This window comes from Rattus norvegicus, chromosome 9, assembly GCF_036323735.1.
Source record: "Rattus norvegicus strain BN/NHsdMcwi chromosome 9, GRCr8, whole genome shotgun sequence".
Taxonomy (NCBI): domain Eukaryota; kingdom Metazoa; phylum Chordata; class Mammalia; order Rodentia; family Muridae; genus Rattus; species Rattus norvegicus.
In genome coordinates this window covers 57500665-57525893 of record NC_086027.1, presented here as the reverse complement: position 1 = coordinate 57525893, position 25229 = coordinate 57500665, and the positions used below count along the sequence as shown (strand labels likewise).

Below are 25229 nucleotides of genomic sequence, written 5' to 3'. Positions count from 1 at the left end.
CTCCGCCCTAATAGGGCACGATGTGTTTGAAATGCTTAGCCAGGCTCCTATGCAACCAAAATTCCTGTGGAAATCCCTCAACCCTTGACAAACCCAAGTCTTGCAGTTTTTATGAGCTATATAATATACATCCCACCTTCTCCAGTGCTCAGTGATGTTTTCTCAAATTCCAATTTAGGGAGATAACTCTGACAAAAACCGAAGCTTGATGAATTCAGCGTAAAGAATGTGGGCAATGGACTTCGCTGTCAGTTGGTGAGATTTCTTGAGCCTTTTCTTTGGCTGTGTGTTCTCCTCGTGGTTTGTTTGCTTTGTTCTATTCCAGTTTGTTTGCTTTTGTTTTTATCTCATTTTATTTTATATTATTATTTTAAGATGCTTGTTCGTACTCTAATGAGAGAGGAAAAGATGGGGTGTGGATTTGGGTGGGTGGAGAGTCAAGGAGGTCGTGGGAGGAGGGGAAGCCATAGTCAGAATGTTATTGTGTGGGAAAAAAATCCATTTTAAATTTATTTTAGGAAAAGGGCTAATCCTTGAGACGTGAATGCTCCCTAGGATGCTTCACAACCTAAGTCCCAATCATCTTTTCACCCTGCCTTTACCAATGCTAGGATCAATGACTAGATCTTTGTGGTGATTGCCTGACCCCAGCAGTCGGTGGAGAGGTGGCCTTTTGACTACTCAGATTCCAATTCCTCATCAATAATTTACCTTTTAGTTTTACCATCCACTGATATTTATTTCCTGAATTGTTTCATTACACTTCGTAAAATGGAGATTATTTTTTTTTCTGATCCTGGTGTTTCTTCTTTTGTTATTTATAAGACACCGGGAGCAGAGCTTTTCTTTATCAGCCGGGGCTGTTTTGTAACTTCCAATAATCCTTTTCATAGGGCGTGGCTACTCAGAGTTCAGAGGGCAGGTCACCTTCAAGAGAGACAGCAAGCTGAACATGCTGTTTTGACTTTTTTTTTTTTCTTCCCAATTTTTTCAATCTTTTGCTATTTTTATTCTATTCAATTGCCAAATTTCTTCTACCAGACAGCGGCCAGCAGCCTCACCTTTGATATACGATGATCCCCCCACTTAACAGTATCTATAGCATACCGACAGCCTCTAAGAATCACCGAATTTAAACCTACTTATTTCCTTAACATGTATTTAGTTTATTTTAGGTGTGTGTACCTGAATCTATGTATGTGTACCCTGTTTGTGTAGATGCCTGTGGAACACAGAAGAAGATGTTCTTACACCTGTGGACCTGGAATTACAAATGGCTGTGGACTACCCAATGTAAATTTTCTGTGAGAGCAGCAAGTGCTCTTAACTACTGAGCCTCTTTTCAGTCCCCAAGATAACCCTCTTTTAATATACATTTCTATTTTCTAACTGTGAAAATTGTGATTACTAATAGTATCAACATTAATATGATTTTGAGTCCATAAACTAATATTTATAATAGATTCAGTTGTGGTGTGTCTGCATGTGCGTGTGTGTGTGCATTTTGAGCAGGGTATCATGCTATAACCTGGGCTGGCTTCTGAAGTCACCATGTAGCAAAGATTCAGCGATCCTGCCTTGTCTCCTAAGTGCCACATTCCAATCATAAGCCCCTGTGTCTAGTTCATTATGATATGTTAAAAGAAAGCTGACCAAATTTCGGCTAATAGTAGTACTACCTACAACAGTGGAATGAAGGCATTGTTGTTTTGGTTGTTTTTGTTGTTTTGTAGTTTGTTTTGTTAAATTACAACCCACCGATAATTTATAATACATTTTATACTCTAAAAACAGGTACATAGGTCAAAATTCTGTACTGAGGGAAAAAGGTGTGGCTGGCGTTAGTCCCTCCTCTTCTTTCCCCTCCGAAGCCCCTCCGAAGAGAGGAGGCCCACAGAGGTGGGGGTGAGGGCTAGCTAGCTACAGTGAGGACTGCCTGTCAACTTGTATCCAGAGAAGCTCTGAGCCCCACCCTCCAGGACTATTGGGTGACAGCCCAGGAGACAGGCCAGAAGACACACTGAACAAAGACTCCTGAAATAGGAGACCGGTGTTGATCTGAGCAGCGTCTGAGCAGCAACTGTCAGCACAAGATAGGAAGACGCGTCACCCGAGTGAAGGAACCTTTCATAGCAGCTTGGCACTTAAAAAGAGTAAATCTCACAAAGAACAAATAGAATAAATGGAAAGTAGATGCGTCTCGTCCAAAACATTTCACCAGACAGCATGTGGCACCAGTCTGATATTTTCGAGCACAACGCACAGCTTGTAGCTGTTATTTATCTCTTTTTATCACGTTGGCATTTGAGCACCTTATCACCATATGGGAGGGAAAGATCCGGTTTTCTCTGCTTCGGCTGTGTTTTCAACCTGTGGTTCGGGAGCCCTAGTGTTAATTCTGAACTGTACTCGCGTGTCTGCAGGAAAGCAGCACACAGAAAAGAGGCGACGCTTGTAGCCCTTCAAGGTGAGGACATCCCAGGTTTTTCCCTGGGTAAGCTGAGACTGCTGGGGCGCACAGAGGTTTGTTTCTTGGCTCTGGCTTCCGTTTTGTTTTCTGACCTGCACACCTCAGCCAGAGTAGGAGGGTAAACGCTTGCCCAAGCCCGGGGCTCTAGCTGCCCTTTAATTAGTGAGGCACGGCCTCTGGCACATCTGTTCTTTTCACCTCACACACACTGCTGTTCACTACAATTCAGCAACATTCATTATCAGGGGCAAACTGGCTCCTTCTCTTTTGAGCTCCTTCCTTAACCCTAGACACCTGTAAAATACCCGGACAAAGTAGTAGTTATTCCTGTCGGAGGAAGGGCCAGCTGGAAACATTACTACTTCTCACCTGGGTTTAAATGCAGATCGACTCAGTTTACAACTAAAAGCCGGGTCCTTCTTTTGGATGTTGATATCATTGCTGCTGTTTTGTTCGGTTTTACTTTTAGTTTTTGAAACAGGGGCTTTTGTAGCCCAGGTTGGCCTAGAATCTGTAATGTAGCAAAAGATAAGCTTGAATTCCTGATCTTCCCACCTCCACTGCAGAGTGCTGAAATTGCAGCCGCCATTCTGTCTATATGATGCAATCAAGCCCAGTACTTATTGCATGCTGGGTAAAAACCTATCAGACAGCTACATGTCCGGCTCATGCACTCCTTGATGAAGGCAAGACTTGCACTTCCAGAAAAAAAATAACTTGAGACTTAATTTTAAGATTCATCTTTCTTGTTTCATTTATTGTATATGTGTGTCACCTGTATTCAAATGTACCTTCAAAAGCCAGAAGAGGGTGTCGGATCCCCTGGAGCTAGAGTTACAGATGGTTGCGAGTCACCTGATATGGCTACTGAAAACCAAACCCAGGGCAAACCGAGGTCCCCTGGAAATTCACTGTGTGGCCAGGAATGCAATCCTCTTGCCTTGGCCTCTCCATGGAAGAAATAATGAGCACGAGCCATCAAATGACCTCAAATATTAAGACTTACATTAAAACGAAGGGGGTAAGCAAAAATAATTTCTACATGCTGTCCTAGTAGTCAGTTGGAAAAACCTCCATGTTTCCCAAGGCAAACTTGCCTGCTGCTTGCTCACTTGATACTGATCAACAGTAGCAGGAAGAAATGCTGGCACAGGTGGGACCCACTCTCAGAGGCCTGGCTGAGTGAGAGAAGTCTGTCACAGTGAGGGCACACCGGAAGGAAAGGCAGAGAGGGAATCGATTTGAAAGTGGCCTTTGGGAACTTCCCAGATGATGAAAACGCCGGGGTCTGGACTGACCAGGCTGTGTACTGCAGAACCGCATGCTTCCCCCAGAATCCACGCATGTATTTATGATCTATATGCTTCACATACACACTGCAAGCCCTATCAAACTTTACCTAGAGAATGCTTATCTATGGTGATTAAACATCAACTTTTGTTTTAGCAGTTTGTATCTTTTGAAGTATATAAACCACAAAAGGAAATCTTTCAAAGTAGGAAACAAAGTCACGTGATGATGCACACACAGCAAGCACTGGATAAAAAGGCTGTTTCTGAGTAGTTGTGTAAGGGCGCCCGTTGCAAGAGTTCATTACCGAGAGTTCTTGCTTAAAGGACACCTCCTTCCAGCACAGACACATAGTCAAATTCTGCACTGTACACAAAATGAAAGCTTCCTAGCGCTATGAAAATACCTTTAGTAATCCTCTGTACACTGGTGAGAGTACAGTAAACCAAACCAGCACCTTTTATGATTTTGCCACCTGATATTATTACTATATCCAAACTCAAATGTGTAAAGTAGCATTTTATGAGGAAAGGTACTCTATCCTGAAATCCAAAGAAATATGTTTTATATTGAAAAAAATGTGTAGATAGGTGCTCAGTGCCCTCTGATCGAGCTCTGTGCATTGGTTCAATACTCTATGTGTACTGTGTTCCCATGTGTGATGGGGCTCATGGGGCTCACTGTGGGATCCTCCAGGGATGCAGAGCAGTGAGCTACTCTCACACACCATTTTCTGACTGGGCTGATGGCACAGGCCTGGTAACCCTGCTACCTAAAGGCCTAGGCAAGAAGTCCAAACTTTTAAGGTCAGCCTGAGCAACACACACATACACACACACACCACACACACACACACACACACACACACACACACACACACAAATAATAATTAATAATAATGACAATAACTATTATTAACTTTTAAAATAGTAATAAAAAGTCTTAGCATAGCTCACAGGTAGAACTGGTAGAATGCTTGTCTAGTATGCCTCATGTCCTGGATTCAGTTCCCAGGACTACACATGTGCACACGCATACAAGTTTATTCCTGAAGTACACACTAACTGAGTATTATGTTTATTTCTACAGTAGAATGTTTCTTCCAAGTCCTAGACAAACAGGACAAATTACTGAGTAGTTTTCAACCTATCTTAATCATGATATGTTCTCAGCAACAGTGTATGAAGACCTTTCTTTTTTTCTTTTTTTTTTAAATTTTTATTATATATTTCTTTACTTACATTTCAAAGGTTATACCCCTTCCCAGTTTCCTGTCCATAGCCCCCATTTCCTCCCCTACCTCTACCCCATACTGGTAATCCCCCTTCCACTGTTGCCCCAACAAAGCTATTCTCTGCTACATATTCAGTTGGAGCCCATGTATAGCCTCTCAGTAGTGATTTAGTCCCTGGAAGCTTTGGTTATTGGCAATGTTGTTTTTATAGGGTTGTAAGCTCCTTCAACTCTTTCAATACTTCCTATAGTACCCGCCAAGGAGGTCCTATTCTTGGTTCAGCGGATTGCTGCTAGCATTGACCTCTGTATTGGACATGCTTTGGATGTGTCTCTCAGGAACATGCATTTTTTAGCTTCATCAGACTTATCTAGTATTGGTGGCTGTATATATATGGACCACATATATGTCAGGCTCTGGATGGCCATTCCTTGAGTCGCTGCTCTAAACTTTGCTTCCATATTCCCTTCTATGAATATTCCCCCCCCTTTTTTCTTTTATTAACTTGAGTATTTCTTATACACATTTCTAGTGTTATTCCCTTTCCCGGTTTCTGGGCAAACATCACCCTAATCCCTCCCCCTCCCCTTGCTTATGGGTGTTCCCTTCCCCATCCTCCCCCCACTGCGCCCTCCCCCCAACAATCTAGTTCACTGGGGGTTCAGTCTTAGCGAACCCAGGGCTACTCCTTCCACTGGTGCTCTTACTAGGATATTCATTGCTACCTATGAGGTCAGAGTCCAGGGTCAGTCCATGTATAGTCTTTAGGTAGTGGCTTAGTCCCTGGAAGCTCTGGTTCCTTGGCATTGTTGTACATATGGCGTCACGAGCTCCTTCAAGCTCTTCCAGTTCTTTCTCTGATTCCTTCAATGGGGGTCCCATTCTCAGTTCACTGGTTTGCTGTTGGCATTCGCCTCTGTATTTGCTGTATTCTGGCTGTGTCTCTCAGGAGCGATCTACATCCGGCTCCTGTCAACCTGCACTTCTTTGCTTCATCCATCTTGTCTAATTGGATGGCTGTATATGTATGGGCCACATGTGGGGCAGGCTCTGAATGGGTGTTCCTTCTGTATCTGTTTTAATCTTTGCCTCTCTATTCCCTGCCAAGGGTATTCTTGTTCCCCTTTTAAAGAAGGAGTGAAGCATTCACATTTTGATCATCCGTCTTGAGTTTCATTTGTTCTAGGCATCTAGGGTAAATCAAGCATTTGGGCTAATAGCCACTTATCAATGAGTGCATACCATGTGTGTTTTTCTGTGATTGGGTTACCTCACTCAGGATGATATTTTCCAGTTCCAACCATTTGCCTACAAATTTCATAAAGTCGTTGTTTTTGATAGCTGAGTAATATTCCATTGTGTAGATGTACCACATTTTCTGTATCCATTCTTCTGTTGAAGGGCATCTGGGTTCTTTCCAGCTTCTGGCTATTATAAATAAGGCTGCGATGAACATAGTGGAGCACGTGTCTTTTTTATATGTTGGGGCATCTTTTGGGTATATGCCCAAGAGAGGTATAGCTGGATCCTCAGGCAGTTCAATGTCCAATTTTCTGAGGAACCTCCAGACTGATTTCCAGAATGGTTGTACCAGTCTGCAATCCCACCAACAATGGAGGAGTGTTCCTCTTTCTCCGCATCCTCGCCAGCACCTGCTGTCACCTGAGTTTTTGATCTTAGCCATTCTCACTGGTGTGAGGTGAAATCTCAGGGTTGTTTTGATTTGCATTTCCCTTATGACTAAAGATGTTGAACATTTCTTTAGGTGTTTCTCAGCCATTCGGCATTCCTCAGCTGTGAATTCTTTGTTTACCTCTGACCCCCATTTTTTAATAGGGTTATTTGTCTCCGTGCGGTCTAACTTCTTGAGTTCTTTGTATAGTTTGGATATAAGGCCTCTATCTGTTGTAGGATAGGTAAAGATCTTTTCCCAATCTGTTGGTTGCCGTTTTGTCCTAACCACAGTGTCCTTTGCCTTACAGAAGCTTTGCAGTTTTATGAGATCCCATTTGTCGATTCCTGATCTTAGAGCATAAGCCATTGGTGTTTTGTTCAGGAAATTTTTTCCAGTGCCCATGTGTTCCAGATTCTTCCCTAGTTTTTCTTCTATTAGTTTCAGTGTATCTGGTTTGATGTGGAGGTCCTTGATCCACTTGGACTTAAGCTTTGTACAGGGTGATAAGCATGGATCAATCTGCATTCTTCTACATGTTGCCCTCCAGTTGAACCAGCACCATTTGCTGAAAATGCTATCTTTTTTCCATTGGATGGTTTTGGCTCCTTTGTCAAAAATCAAGTGACCATAGGTGTGTGGGTTCATTTCTGGGTCTTCAATTCTGTTCCATTAGTCTATCCGTCTGTCTCTGTACCGATACCATGCAGTTTTTATCACTATTGCTCTGTAATACTGCTTGAGTTCAGGGATAGTGATTCCTCCTGAAGTCCTTTCATTGTTGAGGATAGCTTTAGCTATCCTGGGTTTTTTGTTATTCCAGATGAATTTGCAAATTGTTCTGTCTAACTCTTTGAAGAATTGGATTGGTATTTTGATGGGAATTGCATTGAATCTGTAGATCGCTTTTGGTAGAATGGCCATTTTTACTATATTGATCCTGCCAATCCATGAGCATGGGAGATCTTTCCATCTTCTGAGGTCTTCTTCAATTTCTTTCTTCAGAGTCTTGAAGTTCTTATTGTACAAATCTTTTACTTGCTTGGTTAAAGTCACACCGAGGTACTTTATATTATTTGGGTCTATTATGAAGGGTGTCATTTCCCTAATTTCTTTCTCGGCTTGTTTCTCTTTTGTGTAGAGGAAGGCTACTGATTTATTTGAGTTAATTTTATACCCAGCCACTTTGCTGAAGTTGTTTATCAGCTTTAGTAGTTCTCTGGTGGAACTTTTGGGATCACTTAAATATACTATCATATAATCTGCAAATAGTGATATTTTGACTTCTTTTTTTCCAATCTGTATCCCCTTGATCTCCTTTTGTTGTCTGATTGCTCTGGCTAGAACTTCAAGAACTATATTGAATAAGTAGGGAGAGAGTGGGCAGCCTTGTCTAGTCCCTGATTTTAGTGGGATTGCTTCAAGTTTCTCTCCAATTAGTTTAATGTTAGCAACTGGTTTGCTGTATATGGCTTTTACTATGTTTAGGTATGGGCCTTGAATTCCTATTCTTTCCAAGACTTTTATCATGAAGGGGTGTTGAATTTTGTCAAATGCTTTCTCAGCATCTAATGAAATGATCATGTGGTTTTATTCTTTCAGTTTGTTTATATAATGGATCACGTTGATGGTTTTCTGTATATTAAACCATCCCTGCTCTCATAAAACTGCAAAGCTTCTGTAAGGCAAAGGACACTGTGGTTAGGACAAAACGGCAACCAACAGATTGGGAAAAGATCTTTACCAATCCTACAACAGATAGAGGCCTTATATCCAAAATATACAAAGAACTCAAGAAGTTAGACCGCACGGAGACAAATAACCCTATTAAAAAATGGGGGTCAGAGCTAAACAAAGAATTCACAGCTGAGGAATGCCGAATGGCTGAGAAACACCTAAAGAAATGTTCAACATCTTTAGTCATAAGGGAAATGCAAATCAAAACAACCCTGAGATTTCACCTCACACCAGTGAGAATGGCTAAGATCAAAAACTCAGGTGACAGCAGGTGCTGGCGAGGATGCGGAGAAAGAGGAACACTCCTCCATTGTTGGTGGGATTGCAGACTGGTACAACCATTCTGGAAATCAGTCTGGAGGTTCCTCAGAAAATTGGACATTGAACTGCCTGAGGATCCAGCTATACCTCTCTTGGGCATATACCCAAAAGATGCCCCAACATATAAAAAAGACACGTGCTCCACTATGTTCATCGCAGCCTTATTTATAATAGCCAGAAGCTGGAAAGAACCCAGATGCCCTTCAACAGAGGAATGGATACAGAAAATGTGGTACATCTACACAATGGAATATTACTCAGCTATCAAAAACAACGACTTTATGAAATTTGTAGGCAAATGGTTGGAACTGGAAAATATCATCCTGAGTGAGGTAACCCAATCACAGAAAAACACACATGGTATGCACTCATTGATAAGTGGCTATTAGCCCAAATGCTTGAATTACCCTAGATGCCTAGAACAAATGAAACTCAAGACAGATGATCAAAATGTGAATGCTTCACTCCTTCTTTAAAAGGGGAACAAGAATACCCTTGGCAGGGAATAGAGAGGCAAAGATTAAAACAGATACAGAAGGAACACCCATTCAGAGCCTGCCCCACATGTGGCCCATACATATACAGCCACCCAATTAGACAAGATGGATGAAGCAAAGAAGTGCAGGCTGACAGGAGCCGGATGTAGATCGCTCCTGAGAGACACAGCCAGAATACAGCAAATACAGAGGCGAATGCCAGTAGCAAACCACTGAACTGAGAATAGGTCCCCCGTTGAAGGAATCAGAGAAAGAACTGGAAGAGCTTGAAGGGGCTCAAGACCCCATATGTACAACAATGCCAAGCAACCAGACCTTCCAGGGACTAAGCCACTACCTAAAGACTATACATGGACTGACCCTGGACTCTGACCTCATAGGTAGCAATGAATATCCTAGTGAGAGCACCAGTGGAAGGGGAATCCCTGGGTCCTGCTAAGACTGAACCCCCAATGAACTAGACTCTTGGGGGGAGGGCGGCAATGGGGGGAGGGTTGGGAGGGGAACACCCATAAGGAAGGGGAGGGGGGAGGGGGATGTTTGCCCGGAAACCGGGAAAGGGAATAACACTCGAAATGTATATAAGAAATACTCAAGTTAATAAAAAAACAAAAAAAAAAAAAACAAAAAAAACAAAAAAAAAAAAAAAAAAACCATCTCTGCATGCCTGGGATGAAGCCTACTTGGTCATGGTGGATGATTGTTTTGATGTGCTCTTGGATTCGGCTTGCCAGAATTTTATTGAGTATTTTTGCATCGATATTCATAAGGGAAATTGGTCTGAAGTTCTCTTTCTTTGTTGTGTCTTTGTGTGGTTTAGGTATAAGACTAATTGTGGCTTCATAGAAGGAATTCGGTAGTGATCCATCTGTTTCAATTTTGTGGAATAGTTTGGATAATATTGGTATGAGGTCTTCTATGAAGGTCTGATAGAATTCTGCACTAAACCCGTCTGGACCTGGGCTCTTTTTGGTTGGGAGACCTTTAATGACTGCTTCTATTTCCTTAGGAGTTATGGGGTTCTTTAACTGGTTTATCTGTTCCTGATTTAACTTCGGTACCTGGTATCTGTCTAGGAAATTGTCCATTTCCTACAGATTTTCAAGTTTTGTTGAATATAGGCTTTTATAGTAAGATCTGATGATTTTTTTGAATTTCCTCTGAATCTGTAGTTATGTCTCCCTTTTCATTTCTGATTTTGTTAATTTGGACACACTCTCTGTGTCCTCTCGTTAGTCTGGCTAAGGGTTTATCTATCTTGTTGATTTTCTCAAAGAACCAACTTTTGGTTCTGTTGATTCTTTGTATGGTCCTTTTTGTTTCTACTTGGTTGATTTCAGCTCTGAGTTTGATTATTTCCTGCCTTCTACTCCTCCTGGGTGTATTTGCTTCTTTTTGTTCTAGAGCTTTGAGGTGTGCTGTCAAGCTGCTGACATATGCTCTTTCCTGTTTCTTTCTGCAGGCACGCAGCGCTATGAGTTTTCCTCTTAGCACAGCTTTCATTGTGTCCCATAAGTTTGGGTATGTTGTACCTTCATTTTCATTAAATTCTAAAAAGTCTTTAATTTCTTTCTTTATTTCTTCCTTGACCAGGTTATCATTGAGTAGAGCATTGTTCAATTTCCACGTATATGTGGGCATTCTTCCCTTATTGTTATTGAAGACCAGTTTTAGGCCGTGGTGGTCTGATAGCATGCATGGGATTATTTCTATCTTTCTGTACCTGTCGAGGCCCGTTTTTTGACCAATTATATGGTCAATTTTGGAGAAAGTACCATGAGGAGCTGAGAAGAAGGTATATCCTTTTGCTTTAGGGTAGAATGTTCTATAAATATCTGTTAAGTCCATTTGGCTCATGACTTCTCTTAGTCTGTCTACGTCTCTGTTCAATTTCTGTTTCCATGATCTGTCCATTGATGAGAGTGGGGTGTTGAAGTCTCCTACTATTATTGTGTGAGGTGCAATGTGTGTTTTGAGCTTTAGTAAGGTTTCTTTTACGTATGTAGGTGCCCTTGTATTTGGGGCATAGATATTTAGGATTGAGAGTTCATCTTGGTGGATTTTTCCTTTGATGAACATGAAGTGTCCTTCCTTATCTTTTTTGATGACTTTTAGTTGAAAATTGATTTTATTTGATATTAGAATGGCTAATCCAGCTTGCTTCTTCTGACCATTTGCTTGGAAAGTTGTTTTCCAGCCTTTCATTCTGAGGTAGTGTCTGTCTTTGTCTCTGAGGTGTGTTTCCTGTAGGCAGCAGAATGCAGGGTCCTCGTTGTGTATCCAGTTTGTTAATCTATGTCTTTTTATTGGGGAGTTGAGGCCATTGATGTTGAGAGATATTAAGGAATAGTGATTATTGCTTCCCTTTATATTCATATTTGGATGTGAGGTTATGTTTGTGTGCTTTCATTCTCTTTGTTTTGTTGCCAAGACGATTAGTTTCTTGCTTCATCTAGGGTATAGCTTGCCTCCTTATGTTGGGCTTTACCATTTATTATCCTTTGTAGTGCTGGATTTGTAGAAAGATATTGTGTAAATTTGGTTTTGTCATGGAATATCTTGGTTTCTCCATCTATGTTAATTGAGAGTTTTGCAGGATACAGTAACCTGGGCTGGCATTTGTGTTCTCTTAGGGTCTGTATGACATCAGTCCAGGATATTCTGGCTTTCATAGTTTCTGGTGAAAAGTCTGGTGTGATTCTGATAGGTCTGCCTTTATATATTACTTGACCCTTTTCCCTTACTGCTTTTAATATTCTTCTTTATTTTGTGCGTTTGGTGTTTTGACTATTATGTGACGGGAGGTATTTCTTTTCTGGTCCAATCTATTTGGAGTTCTGTAGGCTTCTTATATGCCTATGGGTATCTCTTTTTTTAGGTTAGGGAAGTTTTCTTCTATGATTTTGTTGAAGATATTTACTGGTCCTTTGAGCTGGGAGTCTTCACTCTCTTCTATACCTATTATCCTTAGGTTTGATCTTCTCATTGAGTCCTGGATTTCCTGTATGTTTTGGACCAGTAGCTTTTTCTGCTTTACATTATCTTTGACAGTTGAGTCAATGATTTCTATGGAATCTTCTGCTCCTGAGATTCTCTCTTCCATCTCTTGTATTCTGTTGGTGAAGCTCGCATCTACAGCTCCTTGTCTCTTCTTTTGGTTTCCTATATCCAGGGTTGTTTCCATGTGTTCTTTCTTGAATGCTTCTATTTCCATTTTTAATTCCTTCAACTGTTTGATTGTGTTTTCCTGGAATTCTTTCAGGGATTTTTGCGATTCCTCTCTGTAGGCTTCTACTTGTTCTCTAAGGGAGTTCTTCACGTCTTACTTGAAGTCCTTCAGCATCATGATCAGAAATGATTTTGAAACTAGATCTTGCTTTTCTGGTGTGTTTGGATATTCCGTGTTTGCTTTGGTGGGAGAATTGGGCTCCGATGATGCCATGTAGTCTTGGTTTCTGTTGCTTGGGTTCCTGCACTTGCCTCTCGCCATCAGATTATCTCTAGTGTTACTTTGTTCTGCTATTTCTGACAGTGGCTAGACTGTCCTATAAGCCTGTGTGTCGGGAGTGCTGTAGACCTGTTTTCCTGTTTTCTTTCAGCCAGTTATGGGGACAGAGTGTTCTGCTTTCGGGGGTGTAGTTTTTCCTATCTACAGGTCTTCAGCTGTTCCTGTGGGCCTGTGTCTTGAGTTCACCAGGCAGGTCACTTGCAGCAGAAAAGTTGGTCTTACCCTGGTTCCGAGGCTCAAGTTTGCTCGTGGGGTGTTGCTTACGAGCTCTCCGCGGAGGCAGCAACCAGGAAGATCTGCACTGCCCTTTCCGGGAGCTTCTGTGCACCAGGGTTCCAGATGGCATTTGGTGTTTTCCTCTGGTGTCAGAGATGTGTGCAGAGTGCAGTCTCTTCTGGTTTCCCAGGCGTGTCTGCCTCTCTTAAGGTTAAGCTCTCCCTCCCACGGGATTTGGGTGCAGAGAACTGTTTATCTGGTCAGTCCCTTCAGGTTCTGACGGTGTCTCAGACGCAGTGGTCCTGCTGCTCCTGGGCCCTCCTCTATGGGAACCCAGAGGCCATATACAGTTTCCTCTTGGGCCAGGGATGTGAGCAGGGGTGGGCAGTGTTGGTGGTCTCTTCCGCTCTGCAGCCTCAGGAGTGCCCACCTGACCAGGCGGTGAGGTCTCTCTCCCATGGGGTTTGGGAGCAGAGAGCTGCTTCGGTCAGGGATCCTCGGGTTTGGGACTCCCGGTAACCACCCAAGACCTTTCTTTAATAAAAAATATAGTCTGGGTTTGTGTGCATGTGTGTGTGTGTGTGTGTGTGTGTGTGTGTGTGTGTGTGTATCTGTGTCTGTGTGTAGGTGTGTATAGGTGTGTGTGTGTGTGAGTGTATATACCTGTGTGTGTATGCATGTGTGGTTGTGTGTGTATCTGTGTGTGCATGTATATAGGTGTGCATGTTATAGCATGCATGTAGAGGCCAGAAGACAGCTTTGTGGAGTCAGTATTCTTCACTTTTATATGGGTTCCAAGGAGCCCACACAGTGCATCAATCAGGCTTGCACAAAAGTGTTTTTTGTCCAATGAGCCATCTTGTCTGATTTTAATATTTTTATCCACTGGGAGTATGACAAGAAATCAAGCAGCCAAGCAGAAAAACACAAACCAAATTGCAACCTCTAAGTTAAAAGGAGACAATTCCCATTAGATTGGGAATCCATATTGGTACAGAGTTGTGAAACATTCTTTTACCAACAGGGACTTCTCAAACATCCCAATTGTTTTGTCTCTAGAGAATTCACACAATAGATGAAATAAACAATAAAACATTATAGGACAGATATTGCTGAAGAAATATAATTTCCTGTTTCAATTTCTAAAAGATGCATTTTAAAGGGGGGAAAAAACTAGAAGTGATAAGAAAGTAAGGTTACCTCAAAGCTGTGGAAAGGTTTTTACCCTGTTATCATATGCAAACATTCACTTAGGGAGGAAAGCACTACAGCCTTACCCACTCACTGACCACAAGTGTAGGTCCTCAGCCTTGTGGGTAACCCTGGCAATGGGTTAGAAACACATCCTTGTAATACCACTACCACCACCACCATCACCACCACTACCATCACCACCACCACCATCACCACCACCACCATCACCATCACCACCATCACCACCAGCACTGCATCTATCACCCTCACTGCCACCACATCTATCACAACCACCACTCTGCCACACCAGCCAAGTCAGAGTCCCTAGGGACAAGCTCCACAACCAGTGCAGCAAGAACCCTCCATGGTTTGGAGGCTGGAGAAAGGCTGAGAGCCACGGACTCATTCCAACATATTGATTAACTATCCACTGTGTGTTAAGCACTGAGATACAAAAGTAAGAATTTAATAGATCCACAGCTTAACTGGGAGCTTTCTCAGAAAGTGAAGGTGTTTGCTGGGCAAGTACCACGAGGATCAGAGATTGATATCTAGATGTTCCCACACATGCCAGAGACAAGCGTATCTCAGGCACTCACTAGCCAGCCAAGTTAGCTGAAACAGGGCTCCAGGTTCAGTGAGATGCCCTGCCCCAAATAGATACATAGACAGAGACGTAAATGGATACACAGGTGATGGGTAGATAGATGATAGATAGATAGATAGATAGATAGATAGATAGATAGATAGATAGATAATAGATAGATAGATAGATGATAGATAGATAGATAGATAGATGATAGATAGATAGATAGATAGATAGATGATAGATAGATAGATAGATAGATGATAGATAGATAGATAGATAGATAGATAGATAGATAGATAGATGATAGATAGATAGATGATAGATAGATAGATAGATAGATAGATAGATAGATGATAGATAGATAGATGATAGATAGATAGATAGATAGATAGATAGATAGATAGATGATAGATAGATAGATAGATAGATAGATAGATAGATAGATGATAGATAGATAGATAATAGATAGATAGATAGATAGATAGATGATAGATAGATGATAGATAGATAGATAGATGATAGATAGATAGATAGATAGATAGATAGATGATAGATAGATAGATAGATGATAGATAGATAGATAGATAGATGATAGATAGATAGATAGATAGATGATAGATAGATAGATGATAGATAGATAGATGATAGATAGATGATAGATAGATAGATGATAGATAGATAGATAGATAGATGATAGATAGATAGATAGATAGATAGATAATAGATAGATAGATAGATGATAGATAGATAGATAGATGATAGATAGATAGATAGATAGATAGATGATAGATAGATAGATAGATGATAGATAGATAGATAGATGATAGATAGATAGATAGATGATAGATAGATAGATGATAGATAGATAGATAATAGATAGATAGATAGATAATAGATAGATAGATAATAGATAGATAGATGATAGATAGATAGATAGATAGATAGATAGATAGATAGATAGATAGATGATAGATGATAGATAGATAGATAGATAGATGATAGATAGATAGATAGATGATAGATAGATAGATAGATAGATAGATGATAGATAGATAGATGATAGATAGATAGATAGATAGATAATAGATAGATAGATAGATAATAGATAGATAGATGATAGATAGATAGATAGATAGATAGATAGATGATAGATAGATAGATAGATGATAGATAGATAGATAGATAGATAGATAGATGATAGATAGATAGATAGATAGGTAGATAGATGATAGATAGATAGATGATAGATAGATAGATAGATAGATAGATAGATAGATAGATAGATAGATAGATAGATAGATAGGCAGACAGGCAGGCAAATACATAAAGTGAAAAGGAAGCACCCAAAGTCAAAGTCAACCTCTGGCCTCCACACAGTCCCACACAATCAGCATAGTCACCACACACACGCACACAGCGTGAGCCAGCAGAATGGTGTTTTGACTGGAGTTCCCTATGATCACCAACAACCCAGTGTGTGCCGGGTTTCATCCCACACTCACAGCCTATGATGCTTAACTTAAAAGTTAGATTCAGTAAAGGATTTGACTAATGGTCTCTCCACTAATGTTTACCCCTGTCCTCTTTCCTTGAACCCGTGCAAGCATCCCTTGCTTACAGGACAGCTTGATGACAGTACTTGCCTCACACCATCCTTTGCCCAGCCCTTCCGAGCAGCTCAGTGCTTGCTGGCATAGCACGCAGCTATCATTTCAGACACATTTTCCATCCTCAAGTCAGATTTTTTTTTTCTCTTAACTAAACACTTGACAAACTGTGGCTATAGCTTTTAGAGCTTGAGGTGAGACAGCAAAACCAGGATAGATTTCTTTTCCCTTCCTTACACTTTCTCCAAAAATTCATTCTTACCAGAGATCCTAGCAAACTCAGTAACTCTTTCTCTCTCTCTCTCTCTCTCTCTCTCTCTCTCTCTCTCTCTCTCTTTCTCTCTCTCTCCCTCCCTCCTTCCCTCCCTCCTTTCTCTCTTTCTTTCTTCCTTCCTTCCTTCCTTTCTTTCTTTCTTTCTTTCTTTCTTTCTTTCTTTCTTTCTTTCTTTCTTCCTTTCTTTCTTTCTACTTAAATTAAGAACTTTCAACTTTTCACTTTGCAGCTTCTCTTTGGCACAGCCAAGCTGTCAGCATCCCTGCAGGGCACTTTGCTGCCATTATTAAATAAAATAAGAGTACCTGAGCACAAGCACAGTGGTCAGGAGAGCAGTGATGTAATGGGGGCAGAGCTACAAAATGACCAATAGGCAGGTAGCGCGCAGTGTGGCTACACCAGACAAAGGGATAGTTCTTGTCTCTGGTGAATGAGGCAGAATGACACAAATTTTCATCACAGTACTCAGAATGGCACATATTTTTTTTTTAGGTATTTATAAGGTTTGTTGATTTTAATACAGGATCTCATGAATTCCAGGCTAGCCTCAAACTTGATATATAGCCAATGGTATTGTTAAACTTCTGATCCTCCCGGCTCTCTCTCTCTGTGCTGGGATTACAAGCACAAATTACTATGGTGTTACGGATTGCAAACACTACCAATTGAGACATACCCCCCAGCTCCTGAAATTTTGCATTTAATAATTTCCAACTAAAGTTAATCACGAATAGCTAAAACCACAGTGAATCATGAGTGTTGTCCTCATAATTCTGTTATACTCCGTAATCTGCCACCCACCGATTAAAGTTTCCCAAACTGTGGTATGAAAGCTTAACATCATTTTCCTTTGCTCACATAAAATGTTTTTATATTCTTTTCTTTCTAAGGTATTAATATTTCTTTTACTTTCTATCCTTGACTAAACCATATTTTGAAAAAAAATTTAAGTTGTTCTTAAACCCCAAATGTAGAGGAAACTTTTATTTATTCTCTACCAATAAAGGAAAAGTGGGGTCCAAAGATATTTACATTGCACTGGATTAACCCTCCAAGCTTTGAGCCATAAAGCCGAAATCCCCAGTAGATGAATATGTGATAAATACAGGAGAGACCAGCACCTAATTGTGTAAGAGTCCCAGTAGTCTGCACACAGATTCCAAGAAAATCAATCATATGACATCACACCAAATGTAGAGATGCTGCAATAAACTAGCAAAGCATTTATTTACCCACACCCTTAACTACACAGTGCTAACTACTTCTATAAACATTAGGAGGTAGTAAGTAAATCGTTCACAAGTGTAAAGGTTACCTGTGCCTTTGCTGAACAGCACAGTGAGACAAAAGAAATAATAACTGAAACGGGAAACTTAAGTAAATAGTGTTATTGCAGAAAGCAGTGCGTTTAAATAAAGCTAAATGAAAGTGTGGAGATGTATATCCTAGGTGGGAAGAGTAGGATGGCAGGCTATCGTATTACACTACTCAAAGCAGACCACGATTTCAAACTTACATCAAGTTTATCTGAAATTTTCCATTTAATAACTTTTATCGCATTTGACCTCAAATAAATGAAACCGTAGAAAGCAAAATAAATGTGAGGTCACATACCTAAAACGAGGTGACTCTCTCTGGCTGTAGCTGAATCACGTGACCAGCAAGGAGGCTGGCACAAGTTGCTCAGACTCAGGTGCCCTTTCCTTTTTCTCATCTTTGTCGCTTGGAGGCTGCAAGCTTTGAAAGAGGCCATGGTCTCCATGTGGTTGTGTGTTTAAATATGTGGCCCCCTGTAAGCGATGCTGTTTTGGAAAGTTATGAAACGTTTGGTGGGTGGAGCCTATTTGGAAGAAGTATGTCACTATGGGGCCGGGCTTTCACAGTGTATAGCCTCTCCCGGCTCCCAGTTCTCTCAGCCTTCTTTGTAAGGTTGAAATGTGATCTCTCAGCCTCCTTCTTCAGCTACCTGTGGCCACACTACCCTGCCATGAGGACTCTAATCCGTCTAAACTTTTCATCTATAAGTCACTTCTGGTCATGGTCTTTTACCACAGTAACAGTAACAGGAAAGTGATACAAAGGTCATGAGCTGTGTGGTTTCACTCTACCCCACATCCCTACCACAGGCTGCCTCCTTGTAGGCCCAAAGCTGCAGCACCACGAACTGAGCATGGACTGGAACCTGTGAACCAAATAAGTCTTTTGTCTTTCTAAGTTGATTGTATAAGGCACTGCATTATAATGATAGAAAGCTGCTTGCTTTTGATTCTTGATTTCTGTAAGGATAAGTAGTGGTCCCCGGTGGCTGGTTGTCCCTGTACATGTGTGGACACAGGTCTGGTGCTGCTATATATTCAAATGCTAAATGCTGGCTTCCAAGCTCTAGCTGCCCCACCCCCAACCCCAGGAGATTCTCACTTACTTCTGCTTTTGTTGCGTAAAACTTTGTCCCCTAAAGTGATCCCTGATTGGTTGATAAAGATGCCTGCAGCCAGAGCTGGGCACAAGAGAGGGAGACAAAGTGAGCAAGCTTAAGTTCTGAGGCAGGGAACACTGGAAGGGAAAGGAAGAAGGAAGAAGGAAGTCGCCCAGGGCACTAGATAATGATCACATGGCCATGAGGGCTGGCCTGGTGGAATAGAGCAGTCCAGACTGATCATGGCAAGTGATATCTCCAGGATGGCCACCTGGAAATAGACAAAATAGTATAAATGGTTGATATCTGTGCAGTTCTTGTGCTCTATTGCTTATTTTTTTTAATTCTTTTAATTTTTAATTTCTTTCTTTTTTTTTCTTTTTTTAAAGATTTATTCATCCATTATATATAAGTACACTGTAGCTGTCTTCAGATACACCAGAAGAGGGCATCAGATCTCTTTACAGATGGTTGTGAGCCACCATGTGGTTGCTGGGAATTGAACTCATGACCTCTGGAAGAGCAGTCGGGTGCTCTTAACCGCTGAGCCATCTCTCCAGCCCTCTATTGCTTATTATAAACCTAAAGGTCACTGTGTCTTTTATTTGGGAATTAAATGATCTGAAGTGGGGCAGAAACCCCTATGGAAGTCTAAAGGGGTTGACCCAGAATAATAACTATCACAACAATGAGCCTTACAAGAGGAAGCATCTTGGTTAGAAACAAGGAGATGCAACCAACAGTAAGAAAGCCTAGTCGAGGAAAGCTTTGAGGATACTACACTCATAGCTTTAAAGAGGACAGGGCCAGGGAATACAGAAAATCCAAGGACACAGAGACTCCCCTAGAGCCCCAGCTCTACCCACTGAAGTGTCTGAGCCATGGCTCTCAAGACAGCTGTACCCCCACAGCATGTGAAAGCTGCCACCCTCAGGCCAGTAAATCAGTCTTAACGGCTGTGAGACCTAGAGAACATTATTTTCAAACTCTCCAGGCAATCCCTACATGCATCTAAAATTGTGATCCACCATCCTAGAGGCCAAAATGTCAGAGAAGAAGGGAGCATTGTGGTACTGGCTGTGAGACTCTGGCATCCTCTCTCAGGCAAGCATTTTTTTTTTATATGACAATAAGAGTGGGACGGTGCAACCTCTAAAGGTATCACATGCATGAAACTTAGAGCATTTTTGTGTTAAATTGTAAAACAATCCCTCAATTTTCCCCTTATCAGAAGGCTCAAAGGACTCACAGTCTCTCCCATCAAGTCAATGTCTAGAACTTTACTTCTCAAATGGCTCTAGTTGAAAACTTCTGGTTTTCAGGCAGTTGAGCTTATAGGTTTCACATTCAAATTCCTCATAAATATACACCGTGTTCTTACTGACTTGAATATTCAACACTTCCAAATATTTTTAATAATCCACTTGTCAGCTGCCACCTGGTTCAAGTTGTATTATTTTAAATTCATGGTTTTCAGTGGCTGTCTACATGACTTGGAATTTAGAATTCTACAGGTAGACTAAGGTTGTTCCTTTTGGAGAATGACTGCAAGGCAGTATTAACACACAGCTCTCCTGAATTTAATGAGAGAAGCCATGAAAACATTGCTCTGTGTGATCCTTTTTGTTGCATTTAGTTGTAGAGACACTAATATATTCAGACAACTCTGATACAAAGTCTGATAAGGTTACTCATTTTTATCCTTAGTTTGATTGATAATATACAAAGACAGACTTTAGATTCTGCTTCTACCAACAATTAGCATAAATCTCTTAAGAAAACACATTTGTAACATACCAGAAGAAATAGCTGTTAGAGTCACATTTGTCAACCCCAGGCTGCCCAATGCACAATTGCTTCAACATTTATTTTCTTTCTGCCTTTGCTTCCTGGTGTAAATCAAGCTTTAAAAAGTCTTTATGTTTTCTTTAGGTGATCATGAAGAGTAAGACCTGCAGGACTGACCCTACTTCAAGTCACATCAACCTACGTTAGGCCATTTTGTTTGAAGGTCCTGTGGCCTTATGCAATCCCATGTTATATATATTAGAGTTGTCTCTCCTCAAGAAGATAAGTTGGACTTTTGTTCGGGCAATGCCTATAACTAAAATTAGTCTATTGGACAAATTAGTTAATGGTGAACTATATAAGCTTTTGTTCATTCATGTTAAATCAAACTATGAAAATAGGACACTTGACATCAAATGAGTTACAACCACACACACTTAACTGTTTTCAAACTAGAGTGGGGGAATTCCTGTATTTAGTCTGACTAATGTACAAATATGTAAATTTAAGGCATGAAGTTTTTTATTAAACCCTAAAATAAGCTTATTTTAAAAAAGTGTGTGTGTGTGTGTGTGTGTGTGTGTGTGTGTGTGTGTGTGTGTTGTTTTTGGCTTTATAATATGTGAGGGCCAAAAAGTTTTCATATTTTAGGAAAAGCAGAAGTTGGTAACTCTATTGTATCTTTGCCACTCAAGTTACCATATACTTAGAAAAATACAACAGGATGGGTGAGCTCTAGAAAAAAAGCAGTCATTCTCTCCATTCAGGAAAGACCACAGTCGAGATGCTGGAAGGTGTATGTTCTAGTGAGACTGCTTCCTGGTGCACAGGATACAGGCCTTCTTACCATATCCTCATTTGGAGAAAGTTCCTTTTCAAAGGGCATTAATCCAACCTGTGACAGCCCTACCCTTCCTTATCACCACTCAAAGACACCTCAGACAAGTAACATATTATCAAGTGGCTTTGAGCACATCATTTTGGTAGAGAGGAACTGCCAACATTCAGACTACAACATACCCTCACGTTTTTGTAGACACATGAGTCCCTACTAAAAGCACCACACTTTAACTACACTGTTAGTTTTCTGTAGAAATACATTGAGATGTCCATGGTAGATAGACAGTATCCCACCAATGTCATAGACTATCAAAAACTCCAATACCTGTCAGGAGAAGCCCCCTTGTGAGTTCTTTGTCAGGGTCATTCAAGAGACTTCTGAGACATTATAGACTATTGCTGTTGCCCTAGGTTGCCTCCCACAGGTTAAAGATATGTCCCGATTGATGAAGTTACTAAATATTTCCAACACAGGTGGTTCTGACATAAAAGCCTTCTCCCTGAAGACGAGCTTTTATGGTACCAAAAGTCACCATGCATGCTTCCAAGGGAGAGACATAACCAATACTCCTACTCAGATATGATGTCTGTGAACTAACAGCAACTGACCAACATGCCAATATAACCGTTATGGCGCAATGGTGGCATGCACACTTTGGTGGTAAACAACAGCTTTCTAATTATACTTAAGGCTCACCCAAAGAGGGGGAACTCATGCCTGTAGTAGAAACCTAACCAACTAACCCAGGTTAGTGAAGTCATGGTCCTTGAGGAGAAACTATAACCACAATTTTACTGAACCAGTATAATTTCTAACAACATCCTAAATATTTTTCCTTATTCCTACACATAAGTATAGGTCTCACCCTTCATCAAAGAAACATCTCTGTGCAACAGACAGAGGCCATTACAACAAACAACAACCAATGGATGAAAATGCAGAGAACATTTCGTGTGGTACCCAGGCCCACATGATACATCTCAACACAGTTCCTGGTCCTAAGGTTCCCGTATCATTGTGGAAAAGAGGATGAAAAGATTGTAAGATCCAAAGGAACAAGAAGTTTGCAGTGAGAGGTTTCTCCTAGAAAAGTTAGAGACAGCTACACACATTACCAAATCTCATCAGCATGGCTCTCTGAACAAGACCAATAGACATCCTAACAGAATAGGGAGAAAGCTCATGAGGCCTCAACATTACACAAGGACTATAGGCAACTAAGGGATGCTGAGAGCGGGGAAAAATAGTCTTCCCTAGAGAGGAGCCACATAGCTGGCTGTCCAAAACCAAGTGGTCATTTCTGAAAATGTGTGTACACTAGTAACATCGTACAGACTGAGCAGCTTGTATTTATTTATTTAAGAGAGAGAAGGTGGGGGGCGGAGAGAGAGAGTACAAACAAAGAAATTGAAGAGAAAGCAAGGTGGGGAGGGGTGCGTGGGAAGGGCCAGAAGGAAGAAAGGTGAGAGGAAAATGATGTAATAATATTTTCATTTCAAAAAATTTTCTCTCTTCTCTTTTTTGTTTGTTTATTTATATTTGACTTTGTTTTTGTTTTGAGACAGAGTGTCACAGTGTAGTTCTGGCTGCCCTACAACTATCACTATGTAGAACAGGCTGGCCTCAAACTCAGAAGGCCTGCTTTTGTCTCCCCAAGTGCTAGGATTAAAGGCATGTTCCCCCATGCAGGGTTTCAAAACATTTTTCTCTAAAGCTCCATGGAAAGACAACTTTATAGGTTAGTTCAATGTTTGGAAATATTCTAATATGCTAATCCTATCTTGACAGACATTTGTTTCAATGATTTTAAGTCAGTTTACAGAGCCCATGCGCAATCATCTCCCACCCCAGCTCAGTGCCAGGCACCCACCAGTCAGCTTTCAGTCTCCATGGTTACGGCTGTTGTGGCATTCATACCATTGGGCTTTCAAACTGTGTGTCCTCCGTATCTGCTTCTTTGCCAGAATGTGTTTTCAAAGTTCATTCACACTGAGGCATGCGTTAAAGCTTTGCTCCTTTTGATTGCTAGACGCTGGTGATGGGGTTCAGCATTTTGTTTTGGTTTGCGAACAGGCTGGCCTGGAATTCTCTATTCTCCTGCTTCAGCCTCCTGAGTGCTAGGCTTACAGGCATATGCCACCATACCCAGCTGTTTTTGTAAACTCAAAAGGAGAAACTAAAGAAAAGAAAAACCTTCTTATTAAGGTGAGGAGAAATTATGAACCTAGTGAGCCTGGCCAGCAGAGGTGGAGCTAAGAAGTAGGGACTCTGAGGCCAGACTAGGGGCGATGAGAACGCGATGATTACGCTCTCCCAGCCTGGATCCTGCCTTCAGGAAGAAGCTTCTCCGTTGCTACTCAAGAATGATTCTAAGTCTCTGGTGGTCAAAGGTTTTCAGTCTCTCTGCAATTAGTTCCTCATTCAGTCATATCCACTCCTATTTATGTATCAGGAGTCCCACCCAGACTTCCTCCATAACCACAATTATTAACCCTGCTTTCCCGCCTCAGTTTCGAATCTTTAACTCTCACCCACACGTGCCTGTTGATGTCATTGTCATTGCACTCATAAGAAAAAAAGACAACGTTCTGAGATGCATTTCAGCACTGGGGCATCCCCGGCAGGCATCTGCTGCTCTGCTTCCATTTCATAGGCTCGAGAAATACACACAGCTTTACAAACACTTGGATAGCCCACATTTCTTCTCTTTGTGTATTTCTTTATCCTTATGCTTTAAAAAAATAAATAAATAAAAACCATCCAGCTATTTCTGAATCTGTTTTAATTCTAATGCTTTCCTGATAACATCCTATGCATTTCAAAAATTTTATTTTCCTAGTCTTTGCCTAGAGCCCAGGACTCTGTTAAGTGCCTGCTCTGTTTTTAGGCAGCTCTGATGATGGGATCCAGCGCATCCTGTTGCAGTGTCACATGGGTCTTCCCATCCAGCTACGGCTTTCCTCACTACCACGTGTCAGCCTGGGTATTATATCTTATGAGCAGTTAGTGCCTCCTTTCAAACCCCACTGTCTCCAGTAGTTAGGATTATGTCAGTAATGAAAGAAAAGCCTTCAAATCTCAGTAGCTCCACGGACTAGAGCACTGGCCCTCATTCACAGAACGACTGACTGGAGGCAGGAGCAATCAGGAGATTCTGCTCAGTCCTTCAGCAATGTCTTCCGCAAGTGTCTTCTAGGCGCAGCCCCACCAACAGCGGAGAAGGGGAGATATTTGACGGTCTTGTGAAAGATGTTGCGAGTCAGTCCTGGGGAAACATCGTCTGCTACTTCACACAGTTCTTTGGGAAAAGATCACTCCTGAACCCATAGAAACGTGTAAAGGAAGCTGAGGGATAAACCTCGTCACCATCCCCGAAGGAAAATCAAAGGGGATTGGAAGAGAACCAGCGTCTACTATTGAACAACGTTCTAAAGGAATTGAAAATCAAAGACAAATAGATAAATGCTAAAGATAGAGTCCATTTATTGATATAGAATATTGTACAGCAAATAAAATACTCTTAGAAATTATTGTCCAAATAAACACATGTTGATTACTATCAAGAAAAAATTAGA

At 41.1% G+C, this 25229-nt stretch overlaps 1 long non-coding RNA gene across 1 annotated transcript; it reads left to right on the top strand.

The window, feature by feature from the left end:
• The first annotated feature begins 497 nt into the window (after positions 1 to 497).
• Positions 498 to 21372, top strand: LOC134480572 (uncharacterized). The gene is made up of 2 exons (XR_010054972.1): positions 498 to 2467; positions 20958 to 21372. It is a non-coding gene; the product is annotated as an uncharacterized LOC134480572 (long non-coding RNA).
• The last annotated feature ends 3857 nt before the right edge of the window (positions 21373 to 25229 follow it).